The sequence below is a fragment of the Anabrus simplex genome, chromosome 5, assembly GCF_040414725.1.
Source record: "Anabrus simplex isolate iqAnaSimp1 chromosome 5, ASM4041472v1, whole genome shotgun sequence".
In the NCBI taxonomy this organism is placed as follows: domain Eukaryota; kingdom Metazoa; phylum Arthropoda; class Insecta; order Orthoptera; family Tettigoniidae; genus Anabrus; species Anabrus simplex.
In genome coordinates, this window is record NC_090269.1 from 207,021,187 (window position 1) to 207,038,838 (window position 17,652).

Genomic DNA, 17,652 nt, shown 5'->3' on the forward strand with positions numbered 1-17,652 from the left:
TCTAGGAACCACAGATGCTGCTTGCCTTTTCTCTATTTTAAAACGGAATGATATCAAACCTTGCCAAATATTTTAAAATCTTGTCAATCCTTCAACAATGTTGAACAATCTTTGACATAATATGACAGTTTTTCTTATAATGCATTGAACTGAATGAAAAAATTGATGGTGTACAATAGGCATTAGACGAGTAAGCTTAAAACAATGCTTAATGCGACTGTTAATATCTCGATTATAGCGTTAGAAATTCAAACCACAGGGCTGCAGTTATGACTTTTCAATTAAAAATCCACATATTATAACCAGTATTCGAGTTGCTGCAGTCTTGGTGAGATGTCAATGACATGGCAAAGACGACATGACGCTCGTCTTTGTGACACTATGTCATACTTCGCCTCCAGTTGGGAGCACCATTGTTATGTTTGTCACTTTTGAAAGTTTAATTAGTCGGATGACGGGTACGAAATAGTGCATCACTTCTAAGTCTTCCACATTGTTGTATGTCTCCCACTTTGATGTAAGTCTTCCCTGAAATTCTTTAGGATCTCCCGAAGGTAGCCCTTTGTAATTAGTCTTCTGACCTGATTGTCAACGCACGTGCCGGCAACTTCGCTTCAGAACATACAATCAATTACCATGTAATTTATTCCAAGTTTTGATCACAAAGAACTAGCAACTGTGGCATATAATTGTAATACTATATTCAGTGGCATGAAGTTCTAAATATCTAAGAAATATCACGATTTGGAACGTGGATAAAGAAGAGCAATCAATTGCCAACTAAAATTTGACGGGTTTCGAATCCACAATAGTAAGCGAGTGCTTAACCTAACATGTACTTTGTGAGATCATGAGATATGCTGTGCTGATGTAGGACTGAGTTTCACGTTCACAGCTTATATACTTTTATCATAATAACTTTTCTGAACAGTTAATAGTATGTGAAGGAAGAATTGTCTGCGTTCTGTTCAGCAACGTGTAGATATGTTCTCTTTTTCACACTCTGTTATGAAATACGTTACCGAGTGTTGTTATGGATTCTTCTTCTTCTTCTTCTTCCTCTTCTTCTTCTTCTTCTTCTTCTTCTTATTATTATTATTATTATTATTATTATTATTATTATTATAAGCTATTGGTGTTCCCATTAAATACTTTACGGTTTTCGGAGCCGTTAGTGTGCCGGAATTTTATCTTAGAGGAGTTATTTTTCTTGTCGGTAAATTTACTGAGCTCTATGGAACCTGCTATGATGGGCTCAGAAAATTAGTGTAGTACAATCTGAGCCAATCAGATGTGATATACAAAAATACAGTCTTTTGTATCGCGTTAACAGTTAAATTTATGTTTTGTTTGTACTTTATGAAAGTGACTATTTTGTTTGATTGAAATACCTTTATATCGTTATTGTATAAGGACCTTAGAGACCGCTGGTTCTATTTATCGTATATTTGTACGTAGGCCATGCATGATTATTTCTTCGAGTATCACGTGAAAGCGGCATTCCTCTTTGAAACTCAGCATAGGCCTATATTTTACTACTACCTGCTGTGTACCCGTCGTTGGTGGGTTTTGTTACTGAGCAGTACCCCACCTGGTGTTTGATAAGTGGCAGCAGAAGAGACAACAAACAACAGTAACGTAGTCAGTCAGTATAATTTTTGAATGGGCGTATGGCTTTTAGTGCCAGGGGGACATGTTCGGCTGGCCTGGTGCAGGTCTTTTTATTTGACGCCTATAGGCGACCTGAGCGTCTGTGAGGACCGGGCCCTGCCTATGATGAATTCACCCAGCCTCGAGCCTTCGGAATTAACCAATGAGGGTTAAAATCCCCGACCTGGTCGGGAATCGAACCCGGGACCCGCTGGCCAGCACGCTAGCCATTTAGCCATAGTCGGACAGCTGAGGATCAAAAGAAGAAGAAATGATACTGCGAATCAAATTCGGTAAAGAGTTGGAAGGAATGAACTGTGGACTGTGAATAGGAACTGTCCCGACCATTTTCTTGGATGTGAAAATGAGAAAATACAGGAAACCATTCTCAGGACAGCCAATAGTGAGGCTCGAACCCATTAACCTCCCGAATGCAGAGCTCGGCTCCATAGTCTTAGCGCGTTAACGCACAGGGCAACTCCGCTCAGTGATTGTTATCTAGTCATATTTCCCTTTGCAGTAATCACCACATCCATTACTGTCAGGCGCATGATATCCCAGTGTTGCTACTTGTCATTACTTGGTTAATTCATTTCGTGCGACGGGAAGTGTTAAGGATGAGAAGTGAACTTACGTATGAAACATACGGGAGGAACGTGAGGTGATAGTGGAAACCATCTAAAATAAATCCTATTAAACTACCTTCCGCATCTTTCCTAGTAAATTTGAATTTCTTGCTCTTGCGTATGAGTGTCTGAAGTTTCTTAATAGGTTAATACACAAGAGCCTCGTTTATCCGGATTAAGTTGGACCGAAACTGATCCGGATTATCGAAAATTCGGACAATCCGAAAAACAAAAAGCAAATATAGTACATACTGTATAATCTAATAACATAAGTTGTACAGTAATAATTTTTCAATTGTACGAAGAATATAAGAACACTGTTCTTACATTTACGACTCTGTTTTATGCACTAAAATAATGTGTGAGTTTTCTGTTTTACATTTGTATAGCGTTTGCGCGCAGCACGATCACGAAGACGTTTTACTAACAACAGTTCTGCCGGTGTGGTATCAGTCAGGGATTCTAAATAGGCCATCAGTTTGTCCAGGTGCGTGTTGCCTCTCCATGAGTCATTGTTTCTTCTGATGGTGTATCATTTCCATTTCCGAACTCACCATCAGTGAATTAATAGTGCTTTGCATTCAGAAGAGCGTGGGTTCGAATCCCACCTCGGCCGTCCTGCGAATGGTTTTCCATGGTTTTCTACTTTCAATTCTAGGCGAACGCCGGGACGGTACCTTTCATAGACCGTGGCCGAATTACTTTCAATTCCTGTCCTTAACTATCCTTGGCGGAAAAGACATTGAAGAAAAGTCGACGCCGTAAAAGAAATACTGTACAAGTAAAAATAAAAATAAAAATAAACCGGAGATCGGGATTAATGAGGGCCGGATAAACGAGGTTCTTGTGTATTTGATATTATCGGTGTTCGGAAACAATGTGAGCCGAATACATGAGGTTTAAAGGGTTGGTCATACTGACAAATAATTTGAATACTGGGCGAGTTGGCCGTGCGGTTACGGGCGTGCAGCTGTGAACTTGCATCCAGGAGAGTGCGGATTCGAACCCCACTATCGGCAGCCCTGAAGAGGGTTTTCCGTGGTTTCCCATTTTCACACTACCCAAGTGCTGGAGCTGCATCTTAATTAAGGCCACGGCCGATTTCTCCCCACTCCTAGGCCCTTCCTGTCCCATCGTCACCATAAGACCTATCTGTGTCAGTGCGACGTAAAGCAAGTTGTAAAAAAGTAATTTGAAAACCATAATTCGATATCTCGCACCATTGACATTTTATTAGTTGCTGAAATTTTCGAATCAGAGCGCTTCAAGGGTGAATCTGCACGTGGCTTAAGAAGGGCTTGGGAGCGATGCAGAGAAAACAGCATCAAACACAAATGCACCGTTGGATTCAGCCGATATCATAGCGTACTTGCTATGGCGCGATCCCCTCAGCTCGGATGTCGGTGTCAAATCCCTCCCCTGTTGAAGTTTCTCCTTCGATTCGTTCTTTAAAGCCCGTCTAAAGCCACGTGCAGATTTAGCAACACTACCTCGCAAAGCGCATCTGAATTCGGCCGCTAAGGGATCTGATTGGCTAACTGATAAAATGACAACGGCACGAGATATAGAATTATTCTTTTCATATTATTTACCAGTATAACCAACCCTTTAACCCTCATATACTCGGTTCTCGTTGTTTTCGACCACCCTGTACCTGCAAAGAAGCATTCTTCAATTGGGCGGTCGTATTACGAGGGTAATCCCAAAAATAGTGTCTCCAATTTTTTTTTTTTTTTTATAAATACAGAACTCTGTTCGTGTTGCTGTTGGTCACAATGTTGTGAAGAGTGTTTCCCGCGCTCGCATATAAACATGCGCACTCCGCGCCGAGGCACTCAGTCTTGGCTTGGCAGTCGTTGAGAATGGAGCTCCCGTTGGATGTTACCGCCAAGTGTGAAGTGCAAGCAGTTATTCGGTTTTTGAACGCAAAAGGTACTGGACCGATTAAAATCCATCGCCAATTGACGAACAAAGGAGTGGGAGACACCGTCAATTTCCTTCGAGACAGTCGTGAAGGTTGAGCAAAGCATGCGTGAAGATCGGCGGATCACCCTGGATGATCTCTGCACTTTGGTTTCTGAGGTTTCCCGAAGCGCCGCTCACAGATTTTAACGAAAAAGTTGAAATGCCGGAAGGTGTGCGCAAGATGGGTGCCACGTATGTTGAATGAAGACCACACTTCCTGAACAGCATGGCGGCGAGCTGGTTTGACATGGGCATACAAAAATGCATTGACCTAAATGGTGATTATGTAACAAAAATAGCTAAATGTTCACGCTGTAAAATGATGTAAACCATTGTCGAAATAAACAGGTTTCTGTATTTATAAAAAGATACGAGACCTTATTTTTGGGATTACCTTCGTACTATCGCCAGTTTAACTGTGATCTGTTGTGGAACAGCCGGGCCCTACGCTCGGCGGCTCATAAACTTCGTGCGCCACACGTACATTTAATACCTGGGCTGGTTTATTTTTCAACCTACGGTGGGCTATATAAAAAAATACACATTGACATAATAAAATTATTTTATCACAAAGCGTTTCCACATAATCGCCAAAACCATTTAAGCATTTGTCGTATCGTGACACTAGCTTTCCGATTCCCTCTGCAAAGAAGTCCGCCGCACATTACCTCACTTTCGGCGGAATTCGTTGCAGAGAGCATCGGAAAGATGTGTCACGATACGAAAAATGCCTAACTCGTTTTGGCGATTATGTGGAAAAATAAATAAAATATTCCTAATCTTTTAGTGATAAAATTATTTTGTTATATCAATGTGTCATTTTTATAGGCCACCGGAGGATGAAAAAATGCTAATCTGCTCTATCGGATTGCATCCTAGATTTTGAGCACTAAGAACGCTTTCCCCCGTGGGTGGGTGCCTAAAATAGGTTCACGGCAACACCTGCCCGTCTTGGAAGACGACTCAGGGGGAACTCCAGGGCTTTGAACATGGGAGCTGAGTGGCAACCTCCGGGCCCATAGTCGAGACTGTCATTTAGCGACAGTCGAAGTCATTTCCGTACAGGCCGTGAAGGCCCGTCAAGGCCCGTAACCCCTCCACTAAGTGGGGCAGATTGCTCATCTCTATGGCCTGCAGCCTTCGGCCCCCAGGTATTAGACTGGTATTCATTTTTGGTGTAGGCTGATTGAACCTATGGGCCTATCCAGACGTAGTCTCATTTCCACACATTTCGACAGGGAATCGAACCTACTGTGTATCCTTCTGGGTGAACCAAGCACGCCTCTACCACCTCGGCGAGATAGCCTTTCAGACTGGTGTTTTTTATATTTACTCCTCCCTGACGTATTGCTTTCATGTTTACTACTCGACCTTCCATAATCAACTCCTGTTCTCTTTCAACCCCTAGACTATCAGGTTGGTGAGACTCAGGGAGTCTTTCACGCCTCTTGTAACCGTTCGCTTTCTTTTGGCATACTTAGTTCTTCGAAGAATCGAAACCCTTCCGTTTTTCCTCTGCGCAGCGTTATGGAGGAATGTTGCTTTTCTTTCTGATTAGTGTTAAGAGGTCATGATTGTTTAGTATTATAATTTCCCTTAAAACAATAATCATCACCACATCGCTAATAAAGGTGAGATATTTTCTTCCTGGAAATGTATATTTTGATTGGTATCTTTGTTTCTGGGACATGTTCCCTGCCACTTGGAGGGCGCGGAAAGTCTTGACTTTGAGGAATCACAGCAAATTAAAATCAGATCCGAAGAAGGAGTTTAGAAAAATGAGGTTCCATTTATGATACCATCGGCCGGAGACTGTTAAGGAAAACAGGAGGTCCAGCTTTGTTGGGAGCAGTTATTCTGCACCAAAATCAAGATATGGTTAAGTGAAACGACGGACATTGTACTGGAAGTGGAGTATTTTTTCTTCACTCGTTTTCCATCTCCTTCTTCTTTACTTGTGAATCTCCGCTAAACACTTCCGTTAAAAGAAACACTGAAATGTAATCTGTAGAAGTAATTTGAGTGTCGTGGGACTGAGACCCTTACAGCTCCGAGCGGCGTAAGTAAGACGTTAAACATGGAGGCGACCGAAGAGGCTGATGTTGTTTTTCTTGGCAAGTAGGTAAGACTCCATTGGAGCGTGGTAAAGGATAATTTCTTGGACCCGTACTAGAAGACTAGCAGACAAAGCTCTCCTGCTTGGTCGTGACAAGTGCGTCTGCCGCAGATTGGAAGGGGATGCACAAGTGGCCCTGTCATTATCCCGTTCTCCAGTACAATGAGCCACAATCTAAAACGTGCAGCAGGGGAGAGCACATTACCCGCTATTGACAGTCTACAGTCTGCAATCCAGTATCACATTAGTCACCTACATCCTCAGCAGTTATTCCACTATTATGTCATTCTACTGTCAACATACTTCAATGCAGACAGTGATTCCCTTGATGCTTTCCTTTTATCTTTTAACAACTTCAGAGTCTGTTGTCGTTATCCCTGTGCAAGATTGTATTTATTTTATTTATTTCAGTACGTTCAACATTATAGCCAATTCCATAGTCTAGGGGTAGATAGCCTACCTGTTACCCGGTGGTCCTGAGTTCGATTCCCGGCCAGAAAAGGAACTTTTACCCAAAACTGAGGGCTGGCTCGAGGTTCGCACAGCCTTACGACGAGAGCTCAGTAGTTATCTGAAAGTGAAATAGTAGCCGCGGTGTAGAAAGCCATGAATAACGGCCGAGATAATTCGCTGTACTGACCAAGGGTAATGTTGACTAATAACAGTAAATATTGAAGGTAAATATAAATTATATTATTATTATTAATAATCATATAGTCATAATGATAATAATAATAATAATAATAATAATAATAATAATCATAATAATAACGCAACGTTATCAGCTTTACGTACCACTAACTACTTTTTCGGTTTTCTGAGACGCCGAGGTGCCGAAATTTTGTCCCGCAGGAGTTCTTTTACGAGCCAGTAAATCTACCGACATGAGGCTGATGTATTTGAACACCTTCAAATATCACGGACTAAGCCAGGATCGAGCCTGCCAAGTTGGGGTCAAAAGGCCAGCGCCTCAATCGTATGTGCCACTCAGCCAGGCAATAATAATAATAATAATAATAATAATAATAATAATAATAATAATAATAATAATAATAATAATAATAATAATGTTTTAGTTATATGTCAAACTAGCTAATTTTACGGTTTTCGGAGACAGTAAATTTAGTTAGTGTCTTCTTAGGCGGTAGGTCGATACAATACACGGCATGAAAGGCAACGGTCCATTAAAATGGAGATGGTGAAACCACAAAACGATCCCTGCCACTAAAAATAATACACGCTTATGAAGATAATGACTTTCAGCACTGAGAATAGGCTGTAGAGGCTTTCAGAGCCAGAACTGCTTAAGCAGGGCTGAGTGGTTCAGAGGGTAACATACAACCAATAGCAGCCTAAAATCCTTTTAAGCAGGATTATTATCAGCGAACGCACATTTATGAGAGAGGATAAGCCATTCAGACGCATAGAGAGATTATTATTATTATTATTATTATTATTATTATTATTATTATTATTATTATTATTATTATTATTATAACTACCTTTCGTGTTGCCACATGGCATGTTCTCTGTTACCTTCCTGTCTATACGACTGATATCTTCAGAGACAGTGGTATGTTAGGTGAAGAGGCATATATAACTAGCCACTGGAATTCCTTTAATAACTGCCACCTCCTGATCTCAGTGATAGAAAGACTAGTAGTATATGGTCGTGTCACAAACTGATTGAAGGGAAAGCTTAATCGTGCTCCTTAGTACACGATTGGGAATCTAAAATTTTCCGTTTTACAATGTTAGCATAATTTGTTTCCAAATTTGGAAAAGAATAGTTTAATTATCAAAGTGATTTTTCAAGTACTTGGAGACATTCCTGTAAGAAAATGTTTCTGTAGGTTAAAGAGTACCACAGTAGTATCATCTTCGGGATGGGACTGTACGTGAGGAGGCGATCATAAGAAAATAAAGGCACACTCAGTCTATACCAAACATGGGTATTAGAGAATACCTGCAGGAAAATGCGGCCGGGAATGGAGCTAAAGCATTCTACCCAAGTAGTGCAGAGTTTACAAACAGTAGATGAGAAGAAGAGTAGTTAAAGCTTTCAATTTACACTCCTCTAGGCGCTTTCATAGTTTGTTCGGAGATAACTTTGCTTTTGCTTTGTAGTTTAGGCTGTCTGAGTATTTTCAATAGTACCTCTTCTTCTACCAGATGGCAGATAAACCGGATCTCTATTGTACTACTTATAAGTTCGAATTTGTCGCCGAAGATCATGAACAGTCGACATCGTTTGACATGAAGTACCGTACGGACTTTTTGCTACCCTCAAAAATACGACTACGGACTATGACTGAGTTTAACATTGAACCCAGAGGCCGACACACTACCACTGATCTACAGCGAGAGAATCAACTGGGATATTACAATAGTACACACAGTGTTACGACCGAGCGGACCGGGCGAGTTGGCCGTGCAGTTAGAGGCGCGCGGCTGTGAGCTTGCATCCGCGAGATAGTGGGTTCGAATCCCATTGCCGGCACCCCTGAAGATAGTTTTCCGTGGTTTCCCAATTTCACACCAGGCAAATGCTGGGGCTGTACCTTAATTAAGGCCACGGCCGTTTCCTTCCAACTCCTAGGCCTTTCCTATCCCATAGTCGTCAAAAGGCCTATCTGCGTCGATGCGACGTAAAGCCAATAGCAAAAAAAAAAAAAAAAAAAAAAAAGACCGGGCGTCTTCTGATATTTTATCTTCATATGCTAGTGGTCTATTACCTGACATCTATGCTATATCATCCGAAGCCTTCTGCGAAAATTCTGTCTGGAACGGTGAACGTTGATCCCAGATATACGATGTTATTTAGACATAAATTATTGCACTGAGCGATATTGGAGGCCTTCAAATCTCAAGTTTACCAGCCAATAAAACGTTTTGGTAGAAATTCTTAAGGATCAAAATCGACATCCGTTTTCCCTGAAAATTCCAAAACCAAACTGAATACTTTTAGTGCCGAGTCGAGAATGTTGAGCTTAACTCCATTAGATTAGCCATACTTTGGTCATGCTACCTGTCAGTAGGACATCCACGTTTCTTGAAGATATCTTCGGTGTCGTGGCATTAAGTGATGTGTTGTGGAGAATGTTTCCTTGGCCGCGCGAGAGGCGACCGGACTAGATCAATACCATTTTGAGTTCCCCGCATCGCATCACGTTTGATCAGGCAGGCGCATGCGCGCGTGTACATAGAATGCATGCAAGTCTTTGTATTGAGTCTTGATCACTTCCCTCCCGTCCTCCTCACCCTCTCTTTCCTTGTTCCTTTTCTTCGTGGTCAATGAGTGTTTATGAAGGCATACAGCAGCCCGGGAGAAGCGGGCTTGCCATTCATTCGCTCTGTTCTGATTATATTGAGGAGATAGCATTGAAGGAAGCAAGAATGAAGTTGAAGGGACAAGGAACGAAACCGGGCGAGTGAGGAAGAGAGCGAGTTAGAGATAGAGGTGCGGGGGTTGGAAGGGGAATGGGAGGGGAAATCTCTCATGCCTTTATCCCCTGCTCCTTTTGTACTTGACACACACAAAAATGTGGAGATATAACCCATTACTACAGCAAAAGGAGCCTCTCTATGGCTCTTTTCTATATAGATGGGTGGCGCTGGGCGTCTGGGCTTCAGTTGGACCCGAGACATGCTGCCTTGCCGTCGCCGGAGCCACTGACGTCCCGTCGAGGTGTTAGCGTCCGCCAACAGAGGGCAGCCACTCTCACCTGACCAACGGCACAACGGTCACGTGATTAGATGGTGATGTTGGTAACACTGATATGGCGGACAAATGATTCTTTACAAAATATAATGAAAATGCGTGACGATCGTGTTAATGCACATTTTCGAAGACTACCATTTTCTTTCACACCATTAATATTTCCTAAAATTGTCGATGTGTGTCCGAATTAACATTTCCTACCGTCATTCATTAAATTCGAACGTTTGACTGAAGTGCTTAGAGCATTGTTTCAACATTTCAGACATTCAATGATTTCGTTTTCACTTTTTGTATTTGTCTGTGTATTGTTGTTAAGATTCAATTTTCGTGTTAAGTGTACTTTAGAAAAACTACTTAGTGCCGAACTTAGATTCAAGCTACAAATTGTGGTGTTATATCTCGTGGAGTGCATCATACATAAGTACCATTTTAGAGCATGGTTGGATCATCTCATTATCTGTCATATTTCCCAAGCGTTTGAAAACAAAGATACCGAAACTCGTGAGGAACAAATACAGACTGAAGAATTAATTTATGTGTGTTGATTTTTGTAAATATTTCTGGAAGTGGTGCTTGGAATGCTTTCAGTTCTAATTCACAATATTCGCACGTGAATATTTCTTTATGTTTCCAAATCGTTTTATGAATTCATAACATATGTGACCGCCAGGTTCGTTCATTTGTGTGTATGTGTTCAGGAACGCTCGTGTTACTCATGTTATTGTGCGAATTTTAGTATAGTACGTTAATGAAAGTAGTTGAATCTGGGACTCGAAAGAGATACTATTCCGGTATTTTATAGCAGTGAGTGAGAATTAGCCTGGTGGAAAGTGTTCGCTACCAGCGCTGGGATTTTATCCTCATACATCCCTACGTTGCAGCTTCCCAGCGCTACCATGGAACGGATCTAGTCCCCGTCAACTTATTAAAGAATAACGATATGGTCTTGTCACTGGTTCAAATCCTGGTTACTCTATGTGAGATTTGTGCTGGACAAAGCGGAGGCACTCCGGTTTTCCCTGTCATATTTCATTCCAGCAACACTCTCCAGTATCATTCCATATGTCATGCATTAATCATTGTCCCAGAGGAGTGCGACAGGCTTCGACAGCCGGCACAATTCCTATCCTCGCCGCTAGATGACGGGCTTAATTCTTTCCATTCTTGACCCGGTCGAATGACTGGAACAAACAGGCTGTGGATATTTATTATTCATGGTCTTGTCTAATGCTGGAAGAAAACTCTGATTACAGCAATATGAATATCATAAGATATGTAGATGGTTAGATGGTAATGCCGATAATAATAATAATAATAATAATAATAATAATAATAATAATAATAATAATAATAATAATAATAATAATAATAATATAGCCATTACATTTTTGAAGATATTTTCAATTGGTATTCGGGTAAAGCATATTGTTTTATCTACTGGATCATGCTCTAACTAGCGATGAAAGTGTGACTACTGGAAAGTGTACAGATTCCTTTCAATTCCTTGCGGAAATGTTTATAAGCTTGAACATTTTTTACTTCCTTTAGAAAGTTGTTACCATATGGTCATTGGTAATATTGGTAACATGCTGTTGAGTGATTTTTGTCTGTTATTGACCATTGGTGCTCTCATAACAGTAGACGTTAAATATTTTATTATTAATTTAACATAAATTAATTAGTGAGTGGGACGTGATCCATTCGGGTACGTTTACTGTTTTACTGGAGTGAGTAGGTGTAACCTACTCAGATAATAATAATAATAATAATAATAATAATAATAATAATAATAATAATAATAATAATAATAATAATTTAAATGTAAAATCAGCTCCTCATCCTGAGGGGTTACAGTCCCTTTTAGGCATATCCTTAATGAAGGTGAACTGCATCTACCTTTTTAACAACATACCAGCCCTCCTGCCTGTCTTAAATTTCTAGTATTACCGTGAATCGAACGTGGGCCTTCGAGGATGGCGGATAATAGTACTAACCGTAACACTATAAGGGTGGGAATAATAATAATAATAATAATAATAATAATAATAATAATAATAATAATAATAATAATAATAATAATAATAATCCCGGGCTGAGTGGCTCAGACGGTTGAGGCTCTGGCCTTCTGACCCCAACTTGGCAGGTTCGATCCTGGCTCAGTCCGGTGATATTCGAAGGTGCTCAAATATGTCAGCCTCGTGTCGGTAGATTTACTCGCACGTAAAAGAACTCCTGCGGGACAAAATTCCGGCACCTCGGCATCTCCGAAAACCGTAAAAGTTGTTAGTGGGACGTAAAGCAAGTAGTATTAATAATAATAATAATAATAATAATAATAATAATAATAATAATAATAATAATAATAATAATAATAATAATAATAGTTAAAGGCAGTTTAGGCTGCTACTGGTTGTAAGTTACCCTCTGAACAGTAAGTTAGTGTGTTCTTAAACGTGTATTCTATTGTATGAAAAATCTACATGAAGTGGATTTTCACTCTCAGTGACAGGTGAATCATCAACATATTCAATCAGTTCAATTCAATTCAAGTTATTTTAAGAGAAGAATTAGATTTGTTTATACTACCCTCTGCTTATCATTTGCCTATTACCACCTAAGTCGTTGTATCATCTTTAAGTCCTTAATAGCAATGTGAAGGATAACGGGTACCACTTCAGCCAGTCATGCCCCTTAATTCAGATCCCACGTAACACTCGAGACCCTGTAGCTATGATTACGATATCAACAGTCACGTTAAATTACGAATTTGCTCTCTGAACATGCAGTATGTCCCTTCTCTTTAAATTATATAACTCTGTGCACAAAATCCTTCTTTATAATATTTCTACAAGGTGAGATTTTTTCCAAACGCCACAAGAATTTCGAAAAATTTAAAGAAGGAAACGGTGACCTTCATATCCATTTATAAAACACGTATGAACCAATTTTTCAACCTAACGCAAAGAGTTATATAGCTGATCATTCAATAAGATGTGAAAATTCGGCAATAACATCGGAAATGAAAGTACTGGGTATCTGTAAAGTGGTGTATGAGTATGTCAAGAAAGTAACATGGTGATAGGATCAAAACTGCAACAGTTTCAATCTTTTGTTATACTTCCCTTGAAGTTACGCTAGAGTATGGGAATTTTGTCCTAAAAAGTGCTTTTCAAGTAGGCAGTAAATCAGATGGGACGGATTTCTTCCATTGAGCGATCATTAACTTCATTTGATTGTGCCAAGATTTTATTCCAGTATGCTTAGTAAGGAAGATAAAAACTCTAGCTAAGCGGTCAACTAGGGTTAGAAATAAGGAATATATATGTGGATTTCATGTAAAATACTGTCTTGACATTGCTTGAAACGAGTATGGGAATACGCGAATAGCATCGTTTTGTTGTAACTGTACCGCCTCACCCGAGGATGATGATACATGATGCAAAACTAATTTTTATGTGACAATTTTGTTTTGTTTAACTACAGCGTACATGTGTTGTGTCAACCCTAGTCAATGGGAAAAAGGCCAGGAAGGAGTAGATGTGTTGCGGGTCAGTATTCTCCTTACCCTCTACTTACAAAAATATAAACGTGTTGCGGGTTGGTATTTAATAATAATGTAATTTGCTTTACGTCCCACTGACTACTTTTACGGTTTTCGGAGACGCCGAGGTGCCGGAAGTTTGTCCCGCCGGAGTTCTTTTACGTGCCAGTAAATCTACTGACACGCTGCTGACGTATTTGAGCACCTGCACATACCACCGGACTGAGCTAGGATCGAACCTGCCAAGTTGGGGTCAGAAGGCCAGCGCCTCAACCGCCTGACCCACGCAGCCCGGCGGTTGGTATTTCCCCAACCGTAGTTAGTTAATGAGTGATCCGCCGTAATCTAATATGTGGCTAATGCTCGCAATGCGGAACAAAAACGTATTTTACTCAGAGTGAGAATCACTGATATTCTTCAGCCTTGCAAAAGAGACCTGAAAAAATCGCATAGTATTCTTCGAAGCAAATAATAGTACAATCAAAGATTGCGTTGTTTGAGTTTCTAACGATGAATTTATATGCAACGTAAGCATTTCAACAGTGAGAAAAGTAATTACTTCCTTCAAGCCTGTTATGCATATTATACCAACAGTATCGCCTTTCAAACATAAAAATGCCAGTGAGGTTGATGTTCTCATTTATGAACGTAGTACACCGAGCCATTCCATTATATCGATTAATTGCACGTCTAGAAATGATGTATCCAGCTTTACGTGGGGTTGATTAGGTGCATTCTCCTTTAACCAAGCTTGTCGTCTGAAGTACAAGGGTGCTTCTGTGTACGAAATCCGTATCATCACATTTAATGGCACATTGAAGAACCTCTCTTAAGACAAAAATTCAGACCCTGTAGGTCTCAAGACCATTCCTTTTTTAATGATCCAGAAGCTCTGCGTAATAATAATAATAATAATAATAATAATAATAATAATAATAATAATAATAATAATAATAATAATAATAATAATAATAATAATAATAATATGGGATATATTAATTGCGTGTTGTGTGGTGTGTTTGTATGAAGGGGTGTGCGACAGAAAAACACACAGTCTTCGAGCCTGGGGAATTCACTCGGCAAATTTAAAAAAACCTGAGCTGGCTAGGAATCGAACTTCAGACTCACTGAACCGAAGATCGCAACGCTAATCGTTCAGCCTAGTAGTCGCAGCAGTATGTTCTATTATGTCGCTAATTTATGCATCAAAATGATCTTAAATTAATTGTGAAACCCGACCATCTTAAATCATGTAGTAAGTTTATAAGAAGAAAATACAAGATAACAGTGCTTGGTCTCTCTCTCTCTCTCTCTCTCTCTCTCTCTTTCGCGCACTCTCTCTCTCTCTTTCGCTCTCTCTCTCTCTCTCTTTCGCTCTCTCTCTCTCTCTCTCTCTCTCTCTGTCTCTGTCATTCTCCCTCCCTCCCTCCTCGAGGTGAATCAGATATTCTAAGAGTAGCCTGGGTTGATTACATCACGCATCATGGCCCAAAAAATGAGCAATCTCGTAGGAGCACACTTGAAATTTAAAATAAATAACTGAAGATATTCTATTTGAAATGTGTAAAGTCATCAGCTGGAGATGGTTTAAATCCTGATATATAATTACGGAAGATTGCGAAGTTATACGAGTACCGCAAAAGCCGATGACGTCGGTATAAAAGGCTTGCGCCTATTAGTCCAAATGAGGAGTGCAGTAGTATGTCATAGGTTTCCCTTACTGAACTGAAACGATTGTTTACAGCAGGGGACCCATGAGGAGTATCTTGCTCTGAACGTCATTACTCAGCACAAACATACCTCAGCAGTTTCCGTACTGTCACAACCATAAATGAGACTGGGATTTCGGTGGAAGTTTAATTCTGTAAAGGCATGTGATTATAGACAGATACACAGATACTGCATCCATCCACAGGTGGCCATTGTAAGTTGTGTATACTAATTACGACGCGGTCACCCAAAAATTCAAGCAAAACTTTCAAAATATGGTGTGTGTCTCTCCCTCCCAAGGCGCAACAGCCCAGAAGGGCCAAGGGACCGCTGTTCATTCCGAAGACCTGCAGATTATGAGGTGACATGAGGTCAGCATGACGAGTCCTCTCAGCCGTTATTATTGGCTTCTAGACCGGGGCCACCATCTCACAATCAGATAGCTCATCAATTGTAACCACGTAGGTTGAATGGTCCTCAGGGCATCCCTCAGATCCAGGTAAAAATCCCTGACCTAGCAGAGAATAGAACCCGATTCCTCCGATTAAGAGGCAGGCATACTAACCCTACATTGCAGGGCCGGCAAAATATGGTGTGTACATTCCAATAACTTTAACAGACTGATATATAATAGTACCTTTAGGGTCAGACAGGAATGCAACGGTAAACTTCGCCACTCTTCATTTCCATGGTTAGTCTCTTACATTTCTCTTGACTAGTAGTGGACTTATTAGGTACAGGTACCTAACCAATCTTCAGGATGAGAACTCAAATTACATACACATATTTACTTTTATTTATGTCACTTATGATACGACTTCTGGAGAATTTTACTGCTATACTAACCATTTCGCAGGTGAAATAGTTTTAAGTCTGCTAAGCACTATTACAGCGACGGACATAGTGGATGTATGTTCAAAAAACACAGGCTATCTCGCTCTCTCTCTTCAACGTCTGCTCCTCCATTAATAATGCATGAATGACACACTGAATACATTAAAAGATATAAATGTATTGGCGTGAATAAATAATATATGTATGTATGAAAATTTATTCATTCAGTCACGGTAGTCGGAAGTGTGAATGGCGATACGGAACAAATGACTGTGCTGTCTAAGAGAGAGCTGGCGGTCATTATTAGACAAACGTCATGAAGAGCCACTGGTAGTTGGCAGACCCTAGGGAGGAATGTCTCCATCCCTCAGTCTGCGCCAACATTGATGTGTAAACAGAGGGACGAATTAGAAGTAATGGTGCCACACTTCATTCTCTACAGGGTGATTCACAATAACTTACCAACACTTGCAGATCTATTTTATGAAGATATCTGAGCAGGTAAAATCATACAATTCGAGTCATATTCTCAATAAGGTGAAATAAAGTATTCTTCATGAACAATGGAGATTTTCTTCTTCTGAAGACGCGGAGAAAACTTCTCTGCGAAACGCAAAGAATTTCACCTTGTTTTCGTGACACGAAAAAAGTTCAAAAGCTTATTATTATGTCTGCAATAATAATGACTGTCTCCGCTGATCAAATTTACTATCAAAGTTACTGCTCGTGATCCCAAAATCGTGGCCTCTATCCGGTTGGGGATGGTAGGTTCTTGAATGGAGGGTAATAAATTTTAGCACAAGCTGAAATTCTTTTGAGTGTTAAAAACGGATCCTTTTTGGCACGCGTTGCGTTCAGACAATAAAGTTAAATGACTATATTTATAAACCACCTAGAAGTATTTAGCTGTAGGTCTCGGATAAGAGAGCAATCTCAGCGTCGAAATTGGTGTGTAGATCTTTTAATGGTTTATGAAGTCATACGATCAACATCTTTATCATCAGCAGCAACATCAGCATCAGCAACGCGAATTGCTCATTGCACAATCTTCCAGAATGCTGCTGTTCATCTCATTACTGAAATAATATGACGAACATCATTATAATACTCAAGGAAGTCCGTGATAAATTTTATTCAAACTGGCATGCACTTAAAAACGCTGAACAGTCCTGGTTCATGTGGACATGACCAAACAATAAGCAAGCTTACGATTTGATTGACTTCTGATGTCATCATCAGGGATCTCCCATTTTGCGTGGAATCTGAGCTGTAGGTACGGAATTAGCTTTTTCAAATATCTCTCGCGCATAGTTTGCTATTCAACCCGTGGCCGATTGGTGAGAAGCCAATTACGATGTCATTCAGCTATCACACTTTAGTGCATCACGCTAATAGTTTCAGAGTCAAGAATATGTTTTAGAAACTAAGTAGCATAAAGAAGATTGTGTGTATTACACAGCATTGACAAGGTAAGCCTCCTCACGTAGGC